Genomic DNA, 18166 nt, shown 5'->3' on the forward strand with positions numbered 1-18166 from the left:
TCCAATAAATTATCATATATATCAACACCACATACATTTAAAAAACAGGCATAAGTTCACATAACTCATTAATAAAAACATAAATAAATAAATAAATAAATAAATAAATAAATAAATAACAAGCCACAAAGTCTATATCTTACAATTCTTTTCACCACAACAGCCAAGTCGGGATCAACCACTATACATTTCTTTGTCATGCGCGCCTTCTTCCAGAGAATCGCACGATCAAGTTTTTCTCCGGGCTTCAACCTTCCTGCTTTCACCTGATCAAAATAAAGGATTTTACATAATCATATTGAAAAAATGGAAATTACAATAACAGTAAGGGCTTTCTTACTTCTTCTTTCAAACCAATGTAGCCTTTCCTGGACGTCCGATGCAGATACTTTCATTGCATCACTCTTCCGCTCTGTGATTTGCGAAGTTCCTGAAAAAATTAATAGACAATATTATACATCTTATAATATTAAATAGAATCACAAAAGAAAAAAAATCAAATAATTTTAAAGCATAATATCGTCCACTGTTCAGTGATCCTCTGAGCAACAAATTTCTTCCAGGCATCTTTACCAACAAATCCATACCGTGTTGGAGGCTTCCTCAGTTTCTTCTTGTCTCCCTTAAAGGGAATTACATAATAAGTAGTCAATTCAGATTTGAATTATCTCCACTTTGTACCAGCTGACTTGAGAACAAGCGACTCGCATTCCTCAAGAATTTTAAATGCATTCTAAAACAATAAAAACTATAAATTAAAAACTGTAAGACTTATGGAAAGGTAGTTTTCTTATTGTGTTAAATTTTACCTGGATATATTTCCATAACTTATTTTTTAATTCACGTTCGACAAATGGCCAACTTTTAATATCGATCAGAATTATAGTCCTAGCCAACATTCTTATGTAGGACTGCAAAGTGTGCCTAACTCTTCCAATAATAACTCCAATGTAGTTACATCTAACTTTAAACTTCTTGCCCTGAGCCTTTTTTATCACCACTTTAGACATGGCTGAAGGACCTCGAGCAACTCCATATCTCTTTTTTTCCGATTTAGTAGTAGTCACCGTTGCTGGTACAGAGTCTGACTGCAGATCAGGTTGTGTTGCATGTCCACCATTAGCCTGAGTATTTATTTCCATATCCTCCGGTGCCGACTGATTGCCTTTTCCAGGATTGCGGCCTTTCTTGGATTTAATTTCTTAACTCTCGCATTTTTAGGTGCCATTATTTTGCTACGATCTGTGAAAATCAAAACAAAATGAACATTAAATTAAAATCAGAACAAAATGCACACTAAAATAATATCACAACAAAATGTAGGTGAACAACTATAAAATGCACACTAAAATAAAATCGCAACAAAATCCACACTAAAATAAAATCGCAACAAAATGTAGGTGAAAAACTATACAATACACACTAAAATAAAATCGGAACAAAATGCACACTAAAATAAAATTGCAACAAAATGCACACTAGAATAAAATCACAATAAAATGTAGGTGAACAACTATAAAATACAATATTATAAAAATAACAAACTGAAATAGTTCAAATAACATATATAAAGAGCTACATTATTTGGCTGAATTTTTAAGCCAAATTCCCTTAATGTTCTTTCTACAATGACTAAAATTATGTTCAGCGGCATCAACATCACATGTAGGTATTGTCGAATAGAATGGAGGATTTTCCAAGACTGTGTCTCCTAAATCATCTTCGTTATACACATTATGATAGTCTCGTGTCGTAGAGGTTAATACAATATACCATCTAGCATCAACCAGATCTTCTACATAAAAAACTTGCTTCACTTGGTCGACAGACACATATTTATCCTTCTTGTATCCTTGTCGACTGAAGTCCACAAGTGTGAATCTTATATCATCTACCTTAATTCCTCTTTCATTCTCTGCCCACTTACACAAGAACAAAGGGGCTTTGAATTCATGATAATCTAACTCCCAGATATCTAAGATGATTCTATAAAATATCATATCGCTCTCCACCGGATTCAAATCCTTGGCACTTGAGACTTGGACCGTCTTGGCCATTAAAGACACACCACTATTCTGGAAAACTCTCGAATCATCTCGCTCCTTTGTGAAATACCGGACCCCTTCGGCTACATATCCTTCGTATGTGAGAACATAATATGATGGTTTTCCTGCCAACCATCTTATCATTTCATAAACACCTTCAAAATTTTCCATCAGTTCATTATTAACCTGCACATATTGCCCGAAAAAAATGACACTATTGACAAGGGAAGTACCATGATAAAAATACCAAAAAAAGGACAATGACTAAACTTACCTTTTCTTTAAACGAATCAGCAAATAGTTGATTGTGTTCAACCATCATCCACTAAACACTTTTTCTTTTTCCTCGATAAAGTCTTTCAAGATGCTCCTTGTGCATCCTAAGACAATGCATATATTAAATAAAACGACAATCTCTTGTTATAAGAAATAAAATGTATTACAAGTAATAGCTGGATGGACTTACAAAATATAAGGATAAACTTCAGAGTTATTTAAAAGGACTGTTAGATGTGCTTCGTCTCGCTCTGTTTCTTCAATTGATTTCACTTTTGCAGCAGATAATGGGCCCAAAAGCTTGCTTTTCTTCTTTGGAAGGCCTGTAGTGCCACTCTGTCCAACAAACTCTGAGCAGAATTTAACTGATTCTTCTTTTATATAGCTTTCCTCCATACAATTTTCTGAAAAATAACGATTTCTTACATAACTCTTTAACACTTTATTAAACCGCTCAAATGGAAACATCCATCTATAGAAAAACGGTCCACATAAACGTAACTCTCTAACCAAGTGGATTGTTAGGTGTATCATTACATCGAAAAATGAGGGAGGGAAGATTTTTTCCAGCTCACACAAGGTCGCTATTACATCTGACTATTATTTATCCAGTTTTGATACATCTACAACTTTGTTGCACAATGAGTTGAAAAAAGAAACACAGTCTAATTATGCCGATTCTAACATTCTTTGGTAGAACTGAACGAATGGCAACAGGGAGCAACAGTTGGAGGAGGATATGGCAGTCATGGGACTTGAGCCCGTACATCTTCAAATCAGGCATCGACACATAATTTTTGATATTTGATGCATGTCCAAACGGAAGTTTTATGTGTAAGAATGACGACAATACTTTCTTTATTTCAGCCTTTGACAAAGTATAAGAGGCAGGGGCAAGTATGTTTTCTTTTTGCCTACCTGTGGAGCTAAGTTGGCCCTAACACCCATTTCCATCATATCACGGCGTGATGCCTCACTATCTTTAGATTTATACCGCATATTCAGTAGAGTACCAATCATATTATCACACATGTTTTTCTCAATGTGCATAACATCGAGACAATGGCGCACATGGTGAAACTTTCAGTAATCTAACTCGAAAAAAATTGACTTTTTTCCATACACATTCCACCTTTTTTGAACTCTTTACTTCTTTACCAAAAGTAAACTTAACTTGTTGCTGCTCCGCTAATACTTCTTCTCCGGAAAGGGGTTGACGTGCGTGTCCATTCTCTTGTTCTCCATTAAAAGTTGTCTTCTGCCTCCTATATGGATGATGTCGCGGCAAGTACCTACGATGACCTTGGTAACATATTTTCCTACTATGAGTCAAATACTTAGCTATAGTATCTTCACAGTATACTGGACATGCCATATACCCCTTATTAACGCAGCCAGACAGATTCCCATATGCGGGAAAGTCATTTATCGTCCACAACAGCATTGCTCTTAAAGTGAAATAAGATTTAGTATGTGCGTCGAAGACATCCGGTTCCCCTTCTTCCCAAAACTTTTTCAGGTCATCGATCATTGGTTGTAGATATACATCTATATTATTTCCCAGCTCATGTGGACCAGAAACCAATAATGTTAACATCATAAACTTCCTCTTCATGCATAGCCATGGAGGAAGATTATAAGTTACCAATACCACTGGCCAACGGGTATACCTATTAGTCAGTCCATTATTATGTTGATTTATACCATCGGCTGACAAAGCTAAGCAAAGATTTCTGAATGCACTACCGAAGCTAGGCCACCTGTGATCGACATTCCTCTAGGAAGGAGAGTCAGCTGGATGGCGCATCAGGCCATCTTGAATGCGGTGGATGAATGCCAAGTCATCATTTCAGCAGTCAAAGCAGATTTAAACGATCGCTTAAATCTGGGAATAATGGGGAAGTACCATAAAACTTTGGCTGGAATATTAGCTCTAACTTTGTTATCCTTCCCCAATTTCCATTGAGATAAATTACAGTTGGGGCACTTAGAAGACTCACTATATATACCTCTATATAATATGCAATCATTTGGACACGCATAGAACATTATATAGTCAAGTCCTAGATCAGATAGGTTCTTTTTGGCTTCATATGCATTAACCGGCAAAACATGACCAGTAGGAAGGAAAGAGCCTACAGAAGACAGTAGCTCGGTGAAAGAGGCATCGCTAATACCAAACCTCAATTTCCAGTTATGCAATTTCAACATCGATTTTAACTTAGTACAATCACTACCCTCAAACAGAGGTTGTTCGGTGTCAGCCGCAAACCTCTTGAACTCATGCGCCTCTTCATCATAATCACCCGTATCATATGCCGCCTCACAAACTTTTTTGTTTGTATGGCAGCAAAATTATTCGGCACAGGGTGGAGGGTATGTACTACCAGCAGAAGACCTAGTTTCAAAACATTTTTCCCCGTGCCAAATCCATTCAGTGTACCCTAAACTAAAACCACTCTCGTACAAATAACCCCTGATTATTTTTACCGAGAATTTTTTAAAATTACCACACCGTCCACATGGACAAGGGATTTTCCTAGAATCATCTGCATTTTCTTCCGCAAAGATCAAGAAATTTTTAACCCCTATTTCATACTCTAACGAATCCATATCTTTCGAAATCCATAACCTATCGTAAGTTCTAAAATAGGTATGACCAAGCAACCTACCTGATTATCATTCAAACATACACAAGAAATACAAATTAAAATATATAGATGCAAGAAATAAATATGAACAACAGAGCAACTATCCTTAATTCATATTATTCTTCTTTCATATATAATCTAAAAATTTATTCTAACACTGCCTAAAGCTTTTTAAAATTAAACATATATCATGTATGAGGTTTAACAACAAAATATAGATATATGCACACTAATAACTACATGTACAATGTCTAAGGTTTAACACGTAGACGTATAATTTCTACCACTGCCTAAACTTTTTTTCGATTAAAAACATACACATACAATGTCTAAGGTTTATATAATTACATCAGATGCGGAGAAACACACTAACCTCCAAAGCGCATAATATATCTTAAAATACTCTGAATCTAAGCGAAGTCCAAAAGTTAAAACAATGTGCTGCTGCAAAGTCAAAATAATTTAATTGTAAATTTCAACAATATAAACATAATCAAAATCATGTAAATTTAAAACAATGCTTGCACAGAGAAAGTCAAAATAAAATAAAAATAAACACTAAAAATACAAAAAAACTTTAAAATTGTACATGCAATACAAAAATTATTGAAAAACTATACCTTAATAATAGAGACGAACTCCCCAAGTCAAGAACTTCAAAATCTGAGGAAAAAAGAAGAGTTAAAAAAGAAAATTAAACATTAAAATCAAAAAACTCTAAAATTGTACATGCAATACAAAAAATATTGAAAAACTACACCTTAATAACAGAAACGAACGCCCCAAGTCAAGAACTTCAAGATCTGAGGAAAAAAGAAGAGTTCAAAAAAAAATTAAACCAAATATGAACAAGTAGTAATTAAAGCAAACCAAATATGAACAATCGAAAGCAAACCTAGATTCTGAAGAGGGAGTATGAACAATATGCTCACAGTAATTGAGATAGTAATTAGGGTTTATTAAATTTGGGTATAGAAATTAGGGTTTAATTTTGAAGAGGGAGGGAGAGACAGTGATGGAGAGAGAGTTGAGAGTGAGAGAGAGTGGAGAGTGGAGAGTGAGTGAATGTTAGGAATATGTTGTGAACTTGATGATAAGTTAAACAAAACACCTTAGTAGATTTAACTTAGTGAAGTTCCGTAGCTCTCGACGGATGATCTAATATAGTCCCGATGGATGAACTTTATAGTTCCGATGGACGACAATTTGACATCCATCGAGAGTGTAGTTTATGTAACAATAAGATTGTAGCATGTTGACTACTAGTTGATATACAAAATAGGGTGACTAATTGTAAATATAAGATGTCTTGTAATTCTGTATAAATGAAATGGAGTCAAGTGACAGAAAAGGCTCCCGACGGATGGTTCACAAAGGCTCCCGACGGATGGTCAGCAAAAGCTCCCGACGGATAATCAACAATGTCCCAACGGATGATCTAATTCAAATAGCTGTTGACAGAGACAACACAGTCACATGCGTTGGGTGCTTGAAAATGAAATGTGGCAGCCTACTTGCAGGTGTTAGAGAACAAAGAAGCATTATCATTTCCATGCAATTGTGAAGAAAATCAAAGATATTGGAAAGAGTAATGAAGCAACATGATTTTAGACTAGATAAAATTTATTTTATCGTCTTGTCTTATTGTCATGTAACTGAAAGAGATATGTCCTAAGTCCAATCATGTATGAGGAATTGGGAATAACTTTTATGTAATCTGTTTTGATTTCATTGATATTAATAAAAGGCTTGTTTTGTTTTTATTGCGGGCTCTATCTATTTAAATGTTTAAATAAGATATACCACGGTTTAGAGTAAAGCTTTTTATGGATTGTGATGAGATCATAATAATGAGACCTAAAAGATGATAACTCTAAACTTAAATAGTTCCTGGTCGTAGAATTACTAACTGGTAATTAATAATCCACAAAGATCGGTACATACTATGCTTGCTTCATTATGAAGGATGTCTGTTCTCATAGACATTTGTGTGGTGACACTATAGCTAGTATGTAGGTGCTTATTATAGAATAAGTTTACTGAACATGACTCACACAGCTGAACAACTGATGGAGTTCACTCACGTGTCAGCAGTTATTCACATAGTGATAGTTGTACAAGTATCCTTAGACTTGAGGTCATCATAGTCATCTTGTGTACACTGAACTATGCTTTGGTTTAGTTCTTAGTCTCAAGGGACAATTATAAGGGCTTTACTGGGTATAGGAATTTGTACACGAAGATAGTGTATGATCAATAAAGGATCTACCCCTTCCAGTGTAGGAAGAGAATGTTCAATGCTGATCCACTTATGTTAGTTCAGGAATCTCTGGCCAGAGTGAATGAAATTAGAAATGAGTTTCTAATTTACATTAAATAGAACTAAGCATAGTGAATGGGAAAGCAAGTGATTAAATAAGATAGGCTTGACACAAGTTCCATGCCTTGTATTTAATCGTGACATTGCAGGGTAGAAGGAATTAATTGTACGGTAACTACTCACTGAATAGGTTCTTGGTATTCTAAGCAGTGAATTCGTATTATCCGGATAGTCGCGATATGCTGAGAAGTATCCCTCACGATGTAAAATAAATATGATTAATTAATTAATCATATTTAATGAATTAGAGAATTTATATAAATAATGATAAAATAGTTTTATTATTATTTATTTCTACTACCGACTTAATATTGAACCTACAGGGTCACACCATAAAAGAGAATGATTTAATGGTGGAGGAATTAATTAATAATGGCTGATAATTATTTATTTATGAAATAAATAATTAATTGGAAAATTTAATAATTGATTAAATGAGATTGAATTGATTATAAATTAATTAAGAAAAGGTTCTTAATATTATTAATTAAGAATTTAATTTTTGGAAATTAAATCAAGTGAGAGAATTATTTCTAAAGAGTTTAGAAAAAGGATTAATAATTAAAAGGTGTTTTAATTATTAGTGAGAATAATAAAGGGTTAATAATAATAATATTTTATGGGAAAATTTTTAGCTGAAAATTTTGCCTATAAATATATTATTATAAACCCTATTTTTGCCTCAACCAAAAAGATTTACAAAACCCTAATTCTCTCCATCTCCTCCTCCTTCATTACATCATTTTCTTGGTGGATACCGGTGGAGTGCTTCACACTTGAGGAGCAGCTGCTAAGGATCTCCGTTTATGGATCGCTATTAAAGACCTCCATCTTTCCATTAACGTAAAGCTTCTTAAGGTAAACATACTGAACTACGAATTAAATATTATTTTTCGCATGGATCCTGTGGAGGGTTTCGGTTTTTTTTTAAGATTAAATTTACATTTTCGCTGTGTTTATGTGCTAAAAACCCTTCAGTAACTTGGTGATATATAAACCAAGTGTAGCAAGTAGAACAATCAACTAAGCAAGCTTATTTTCAGAGAAACATATCAAGCTGTATTCTGTAAGCATATCTCTGTAGTTTTGTTTGTTCAAACTTGTAAAGCAGCTGTGAGCTATTCAAAGCTTCACAGAGTTCTCATTCTGATATATATATATATATATATATATATATATATATATATATATATCTGGTGGATACTTTTAAATCCACCAGAAAGTTTTAAAAGCTTGTGTTTTATTACTTAGTGTTTTGATTCCTACTACTCCTTTATTCCACACCATTGCAAATCAAACACTGTTATGTGTATTAAGTTAAAATGATTTTAAAATCTTAAAAATTAGCCAGAATTACATTCAACCCCCCTTCTGTAATTCTTGTTGTATTATTAGGGAATAACAATTGGTATCAGAGCAAGCTCTTGAAGAACAAAGAGTATAAAGATCACAACAAACAACAAGATGAACAAAAAGGATGTTGGAGTAAAGATCCCATTTCTGGACAAAGATAATTATCACCACTGAAAGGTGAAGATGCACCTACATCTTCTTTCACAAGATGAGGCCTATGTGGGCTACATAGAGAGAGGTCCTCATGTACCAATGAGAGCTGCAACTGAAAATGAGCCATCTGTTCCAAAACCTAGGCATGAATGATCAGACCCTGATATTGAGCAAGTCAGGAAGGATAAGAAGACCATGAATATATTGTTCGATGGAGTTGATGGTGATATGTTTGATAACATCATTAAGTGTAAAACAGCCAAAGACATTTGTGACACAATTCAGATTATTTGTGATGGTACTGAGCAAGTAAGGGAGAACAAGATGCAACTACTGATTCAACAATATGAGCATTTCCACTGTGAAGATAGTGAGTCTCTCACTGATATATTTTGTAGATTTCAAAAGCTACTAAATGCTCTAAAGTTGCATGGAACAGTCTATCAAACAAAAGATTCTAACCTCAAGTTCCTTAGATCTCTTCCAAAGGAGTGGAAGCCAATGACCGTCTCATTGAGAAATTCACAGGATTACAAGGAGTTCACCTTGGAGAGACTGTATGGCATCCGGAAAACCTATGAGCTTGAAATAGAGCAAGATAAAAGGATGGAGAAAGGAAGGAAGAAAGGAGGGTCCATAACACTGGTAGCTGAGTTAGAAAAGGAGATAGAGATGAAGGTAGAAGCTGTCGAGTCTACATCAAAGGTCTGTAAAAGCAAGGGTAAAGGGCCAGTAGCTGAAAATGAAGATCAGTTGAGTCAAGATGACATGGATGATATTGATGAACATCTAGCATTCCTATCCAGAAGATTTTCCAAGCTCAAATTCAAAAAGAATTTTGGAGCAGCTAAGCCAAACATAAATATGGTTGATAAGTCAAAATTCAAGTGTTTCAAATGTGGCTTGGCGGGTCATTTTTCCAGTGAATGTAGAAAGTCTGATTCCAAAAAAAGAAGTTTGAGCCTGTTGATTATAAACAGAAATACTTTGAGCTGCTCAAACAAAAGAAAAGGGCTTTCATCACATAGGAGAATGACTGGGCTGCAAATGGATTGGATGAAGATGAAGAAACAAGCTATGCCAATCTAGCCCTAATGGCTCTGATGAAACAGAAACAAGTTCTTCAAGCAATCAGGGAAACATAAAAAATCTTTGGTATTTGGATAGTGTTTGCTCAAGGCACATGACCGAAGATTCTACCCTGCTCACTGAGTTCAAGGAAAGAGCTGGCCCAAGTATTATTTTTGGAGATGACAGCAAGGGTTATACTGTGGGATATGGCTTGATTTCAAAAGATAATGTCATCATTGAAGCGGTTGCCCTAGTGGATGGTCTCAAACATAATTTGTTGAGTATCAACCAGCTTTGTGATAAGGGCAACTCAGTTACTTTCAATTCAGAAGCCTGTGTTGTGACAAACAAAAAGAGCAACAAAGTGGTTCTCACTGTAGTGAGAAAAGGAAATGTGTACTTAGCTGACTTCAACTCATCAAATACAGAATCAGTAACTTATTTTCTCAGTAAAGCAAGTCAAGATGAAAGTTGGCTATGGCACAAGAAACTGTCCCATCTAAACTTCAAGACCATGAATGAGCTTGTCAAGAAAGAACTGGTTAGAGGTATTCCTCAAGTGGAGTTTACTAAGGATGGATTGTGTGATGCCTGCCAGAAAGGAAAGCAGATCAAAGCATCATTCAAAAAGAAGCTCGATTCAACAATTGAAGAACCTTTGCAATTACTGCACATGGATTTATTTGGACCAGTCAATGTGTTGTCCATCTCAAGAAACAGATTTTTCCTAGTAATTGTGGATGATTTCTCAAAGTTCTCTTGGACATATTTTCTAAAATCCAAAGATGAAGCTAGTGAAATCATCATCAATCACACAAGGTAAGTCAACAATCATCTTGACTTTAAAGTAAGAAGAATCAGGAGTGATAATGGAACTGAGTTCAAGAATTCTGTGATGAGATTATTTTGTGAAGAAAAATGGGATTATGCATGAATTTTCTACAGCAAGAACTCCATAACAAAATGGAGTAGTGGAAAGGAAGAACAAATCTCTTACTGAAGCTACAAGGACAATGCTTGAAGAATCAAAGTTACCAACATATTTTTGGGCTGAAGCTGTCAATTCTGCCTGCTACACTCAGAATATCTCTTTGGTTAATCAAGAAAAGTGCATGACACCCTACCAATTGTTCAAGAATAGGAAGCCAACTCTAAATTTTCTTCATGTATTTGGATGCAAATGTTATATCTTAAAGAATCAAACTGATCAACATGGAAAGTTTGATGCTAAAGCAGATGAAGAAATCTTTGTTGGATATGCTGTTGGAAAAGCATATAGAGTCTACAATCTAAGTACCAACATTGTTATGGAATCCATACATGTTGTGTTTGATGATAAAAATATTAAAGGACTGGAAGATGGAGATTTTCATAAAAGCCTCAAGTTTGATAATGTGGAGATGGTTAGTGATGATAGTGATGATGAAAGTGATCAAGAGATATTGACTAAGGATAATGCAGAAAAATCTACAACAAATGAAGCACATAATTCAACATCTGTCGAGTTACAGAATGCTTCATCCGTCTGTAGACAATCTGCCTCATCCGTCAGGAGACAATCAGCTTCATCCGTCGAGATACAAAGTGCATCATCCGTCGGAACAATGAGAGAAGCTGAAAGTCAGAATAGATCACCTACAGAAAGTACCCCTTTCTCAAATCAAAGATTCACAAACTAAAGGGGAGTTTCTTACAATCAAAACTCATTCACACATCAAGACAATAATGAGGCCTCTTCATCTAGAGCTAATTTACCTCAACAAAGAAAATGGACTAGAGATCACCCTTTTGAGCTCATCATTGGTGATGCATATTCTAGAGTTCAAACAAGGAAAGCAACTCAAGAAGAATGTCTATATAACAGCTTTCTTTCAAAGGAAGAGCCAAAGAAGGTAGAAGAAGCTTTGTTGGATCCTGATTGGATTTTAGCTATGCAGGAAGAGCTAAACTAATTTGAAAGGAACAAGGTATGGAAGCTGGTACCCAAACCTAAAGGAAAGAATCCAATTGACACCAAGTGGGTATTCAGAAACAAGATGGATGAAAATGGCATAATGGTCAGGAACAAAGCTAGATTGGTTGCTAAAGGCTACTGTCAACAAGAAGGAATAGATTTTGATGAAACTTTTGCTCCTGTTGCAAGACTTGAAGCCATCAGAATTTTCTTAGCCTATGCAGCCCATGCCAATTTCAAGGTCTATCAAATGGATGTAAAAAGTGCCTTTCTGAATGGAGATTTGGAAGAGAAAGTCTATGTCAGTCAGCCTCCTGGTTTTGAAGACCCAAATTTTCCAAAATATGTCTACTATCTTTTGAAAGCACTTTATGGATTGAAGCAAGCACCTAGAGCCTGGTATGACACCTTATCAAAGTTTCTTTTGGAAAATCACTTTACAAGAGGTACTGTTGATAAAACTTTATTCTTTAGAAATGTTAATGGCTCTAGTATACTTGTTCAAATTTATGTAGATGATATTAATGCAAAGTTTGTAAAATTAATGCAAAGTAAGTATGAAATGAGCATGATGGGAGAACTAACTTACTTTCTTGGTTTACAAGTTAAGCAAGTTAGTGATGGAATATTCATTAGTCAAACCAAATACATTTATGATCTTTTAAAGAAGTTTGAACTAATGGATTGCACATCTGCAAAAACTCCCATGGCCACTGCTACTAAACTTGAACTAAACACTACTGAAAAGTCTGTGGATATTTCAAGTTATAGAGGCATGGTTGGCTCACTTCTGTACTTAATAACTAGTAGGCCAGATATAATGTTTGCTACATGTCTTTGTGCTAGATTTCAGGTTGATCCTAGAGACTCTCATCTAGTAGCTATTAAGAGAATTTTCAGATATCTTAAGGGAACATCAAAACTTGGCATTTGGTACCCTAAAGATTCTGGTTTTGATCTAACTGGTTATTCAGATGCAGATTATGCAGGTTGTAAAATAGATAGAAAAAGTACAACAAGAACCTGTCAATTTCTGGAAAACAAGCTTGTATCCTGGTTCAGTAAAAAGCAAAATTCAGTCTCTACTTCTACAGTTAAAGCTGAATATATTGCTGCTGGTAGTTGCTGTGCACAGATTTTATGGATGAAAAACCAATTGTTGGACTATGGTCTATAAGTGGACAAAATTCCTATTTTCTGTGATAACACAAGTGCAATTGCCATCACTGAAAATCCAGTTCAGCATTCAAGAACAAAGCACATAGACATCAAGTACCACTTCATTAGGGAACATGTGATGAATGGTACTGTGGAACTTCATTTTGTTCCAAGTGAAAAGCAGCTTGCAGATATCTTTACCAAGCCACTTGATGAATCCACCTTTTCTAGGTTGGTAAGTGAGTTAGGTATGCTTAATTATTCTTAAATCATTTCAGATATTTTCTTGCAAGTTATAATGCAGCCAAAAACTTAATTGATTTTTCTGATTAGATGAAATTTTGGCTAAGTCAAAGTTTACATCCCGACGGATGCTCATTATCCATCGAGTTTGATCATCCGTCGGAATAGAATTTCTTAATAAAAAATAATTACTTTTCTGGATTATTTTATACCCGACAGATAATTGTTTTATTCTCATCCGTCGAATTTTCTCAATCTTAGCCGTTGGAACTCTGAACATTATCCATCGGATATACTTACAGTCTGTAAGTCTAACACGACGGATAATTGACAGAATTTTGACAGTTTATTTATTTTAAACGGCTAATTTGGGCTATTTTAATTGGTTACTTTATTTCACTTTATTACTTTTGACAGTTTATTTCTGAGATAATATAAAAGCAAAATTCATTTTCATTCTTTTCTTTTGTCATTCTCAAATCAATTGCTCTAACTCTCTTCTTCTCCAAAGCAAATATTCTCTCTCTGCAAATTTCTCTACTTTAACAATGGCACCAGTAGTCAAAATCATGTCTCAATCTGGATTCATCTATGAAAAGAACAACTTTGTAGCTCTTGTGAACAAGGAAATTCCGACATCTGAAGACTTTCACAAAATGATGGATTTAGTGAATAATTGTAAACTCAATTATGCTATGCTGGAATCACCCACAATCTACTGTGAAGTTGTGGAGGAGATGTGGACAACTGTTGTGTACCAGTCTTCAGATAAAACCATCACTCTCACCATCAAAGGTAAGGAGCATTGCATTAATAGTGACATTATCAAAGCATGGTTTAAAATTCCTGAAAACACTACTACTGTTCCAAACACAGATGCTAATTTAGTTACCATGCTTAATTCTATTGGCTATGATCTCCCTACCTCTAAGTTAAATGAGATTAGGAGGCTAGGTCTTAGAAAAGAGTGGAGTTATTTGTGTGATGTAGTTACCAAAGTGTTTTCTGGTAAAGTGAGTAATTTTGATTCTGTTAATATTGCCATTCTTAACATGCTTTATATGCTAGTTACTGATAAGTACTTTAATTTCAGTGACATGATCATGTTTGAGTTGGGTTATAAGTTAGGGGAAGTTAATAAGAGAGGTAAAAGTGTCTATTATGCTAGATTCTTTATGATGCTTGCTAACCATCTTATTGAGAATATTGTTATTGAGAACCCAATCAACAAACTGAATTGTTGGGTTCAAGAAAGAAGAATCATTGCAGATCTCAACAGAGCAAGTCACCAGAAAGAAATTCCCCTCTTCTATTTTCCAATCATGGAGGGCCCTCAGGTAAGTGAGGTAAACACCACTGTCTCTACTCTTCCAACCTCACAAATATCTTTGCCTTTAAGTGTAGCTATGTCATTTGTGTCAATGACCCAACAAGTGCCTACCCAAGCTACCAAAACAAAATCTTCAAAATCCAAAACAAAGAATGCCCCCTCTGGTTTCTCTCAAAAGAAACCAGTTGCAAAATCTACCAAACCTAAAGAGGGGAGTGTGCAGGGTAGTGAGTTGGGTGAGGGACAAGGTGAAAATCAAAGAAACCCTAAGGATAAAGTTGGAAAGGTGAGTGCACCCAAGCCTAGCCACACCACAGTTTCCCAACAAACTGTGGTGATTAATAAGGAAATTAGCACAACTCTAGTTTCATCCTCCCAAAAGGATGTCACTATTGAAACAAGATCCTAACCAGAAGCACAGGCCAAGAGGGCAAGGGACATAGGTTCACCTCAAACCTATGCCAGAAAGAAGAGATCTAAAACCCTTGGGGATACACAGGGAACACACAGTGCAAACTGGAGGAAAAAACTCAGTCACTGCACCATCTCAAATTCAGCTTGATGTGGCTCCAATAAATGTGGAGTCACAGCCAAAATCTTTAGTGATAGAAGCACCTCAAACACCAAACTCTCCCACAATTTCTCTGGATGTGGATATGATAAACACATCAATTCCTGGTTCCCTTCTTTAACTCTGTTGGGGAAGCCAAAATCTAGTGCAAGTGAGCATCATCTTTTAGATGATTTGTTGGCTCACTTGCCAATTCTTTCAGGATCTATTGAGAAATCTGTGCCCAAATTTTCATCAATCTGCACAGAGTATACAATAGTCTCCACTCCAAACTCATTCATTTCTTCTATTCTGGTGGATATTGTTCATCCATCGGCTAGTGATTGTATCCCGATGGATGTGCCTAACAGCAGTCATCCGTCGGCTAGCCTAACTATTATCCTGATGGATGTTCCTCATCTGTCAATACTCTCTACACACACTAAAATTTCAACTATTGTTACAAGTGTAGATGAGTTAGTAGTTGTGCAATCACTCTTAGGACTGAGGGAAGGGAGTGAAATGAGTCAGAGGCTGGGTTGCTCCAATGCAAAAGGAGAGGAAAAGAGTGACCAAATGCAGGCTATTTCTTCCAGCCTGATAAAAAAAAGTGAGAGGAGTTCCATCTTAGAAGGTGAAGGTGAGGGTGTGAGGGTGGTGAGCCAAGGGGAGCCCTTGATGCAAGAAAAGAGAGATCATGAGAGAAATGCAGGTACAGGAGTGATAAGGGTGGACACCATTGTTAGTGAGTCAATGAATGTCAGTGATGCAAAAAGGGAGAGACTATTTCAACAAAAATATCAAGCTATCATAGATTCTATCTCCCTGGATGCTGAGACATTTACTCATCCTATTCCAGCTTATCAAACTCTAGATGGACAGGGCAATGAGGAGGCTGAAAAGATGCTTAACTTGGTGCATACAACTGAATCAATGCAAAGAGCAAAAGATGTCATCACAGCCATGCCACCTAGAGCTGATGATGATGTTGACTATGGTACTAGTGAGTCTGAAGATCTCTTTGGAGATGATGGTGATGATGGTGAAGAGTTCATGGACATAGGGGGAGAAGAAGGCCCTAGCTCTAAATCAAACATTCCTGCTTGGGCATTTTCAAAGGACTGTGATGTTCAATACTTCAAGACCACTCTCATCCATCAAATTCAAGAGACAAAAAATCTCTTCAAACCACTACCAATGCCAGAACCAAGAAGCTTCTACAGGCACATCTCAACTCTCTGCAATTACATCAAATCCAAGCTCTTCAACACAACCAAGATGTCACTTCAATCAAGACAGAGATTGACTATGTAACACCCCCAAATCCGGGGTCGGGGATCCGGGTTGTCACGAGTTCCATTTCCCTTAATAACACTCAATCTAAATAAACAACCAACTACTGCGTACTGTGACCCCACAATATACACACACACACCACAAGTTATAGTCTCAGAGATGAATATCCAAAAATAACACAAGTCGTTTTATTCCACAATTATAAACCATTACACCTTAAAAAGGGTTTCTGAATAAATTTACATTTTCCTTGCCATTATTACAGTTCATAAATATACATCAATAGTTGAAAACCTAGCCTACTGGTAGTTCCTACCTCAGCTACAGCGTCATCCACGCCTACAGGAAACTGCGGAACGTTTCTTATCCGCTTGCGAATTGGGAGCTTAGTCCTGTTCATTTTGTCTATCTGTTGTTGTGTGATGAAAAAGCCCACCAAAATAATATGTATAATGATTAACAATATATAGGCATTCCCATCATAATACTCATGAAAGTCTTGGTCAAGCAGATATGAACCAAGATTGATATCTTAACGCGACCAAGTCGTAAAATGTTCAGTATATATGTATATATACTTTTCAAAATCTTGGAAGTCCTCTTCCACGCATAATATACACAGAGTTCCAATTTATAACTGTATAAAAATATCATTGCAAGGTGATCTCATATATCTAACCTTGTGTCAACATTTTTTTTCTGAAGTCTTTGTCATGCATAAGATAATCATTTACTAGATATAAGTTTAAAAGATGAAGTTACAAGATACTCCAATCTACTTATATCTTTTCTGAATACTACTTGAACTACCATCGTTCAAGTTATAAATAGTTCATCCCATTTATGAAGCTACAAGACAAAACTTATATAGAATCGATCTTTGAAATATCATCAAAATGAAATGAAGTTACGAGATACTTCATTTGATGAAAACATCATTTTGAAAACTCGACCCTGCCAATACTCAACAATCGCCCAGCCGTAGCCTTTCTTTCGAGGTGCTCTGGGTAGTGTTGCAGAAATATCCAATTGGATGATGAACTCATTACGGGAGTTTGTTGCGCCAGGAAGACCACTCACGATGATCAGTCGCAGTAGTGCAACCCCACCATTTTCTACATGTAGAGGAGAACAGTCGAATTTACTTGTCAACCGATCACTGGACTCCTAAGGAATGGACCGTCTTAACGGAACTTTCGGGCTATTTGGGAAAATATAATAGGGTTGGGCCGGTGCCACTCGACCACTTATGCCACTCCTAGTTCAGATGAAATCCATGACTCTGAAACGTAAATCTCGTCCCCCTTTTCCCCAAGTAGAAACTTGTTGATACGGCTCCACCAAGAAGTGGTATCTAGTTGAAAAGGAAAACTCACTGATATTTCCCAGGCGATGCCTGTTAATGGATTAACTTATTCCAAGAATTTTACTTCCCGAGTGTTGGGTAGGTAATCAAAAACTCTTTTATCAAAACAGCAACCTTGTTGCGAATATAAAATTACATCACAGAGCCGGATCCCTCAGATTTTTGAGCGAGTATTTAAATCCCCTTCGAAAGGAAGATCTTAAATTTGAAAACGAGTTTTGGGATTCGCTCTAACCTTCCAAAAATAGTTTTGATAAAGCTTGAAAATAATCTCTAGAAATATTTAAAGTAAGAATGATTTGACAGTATCAATTATTTTCCGAATACTTGGCAAATATCG

This window comes from Apium graveolens, chromosome 8, assembly GCF_009905375.1.
Source record: "Apium graveolens cultivar Ventura chromosome 8, ASM990537v1, whole genome shotgun sequence".
Classification (NCBI taxonomy): Eukaryota; Viridiplantae; Streptophyta; class Magnoliopsida; order Apiales; family Apiaceae; genus Apium; species Apium graveolens.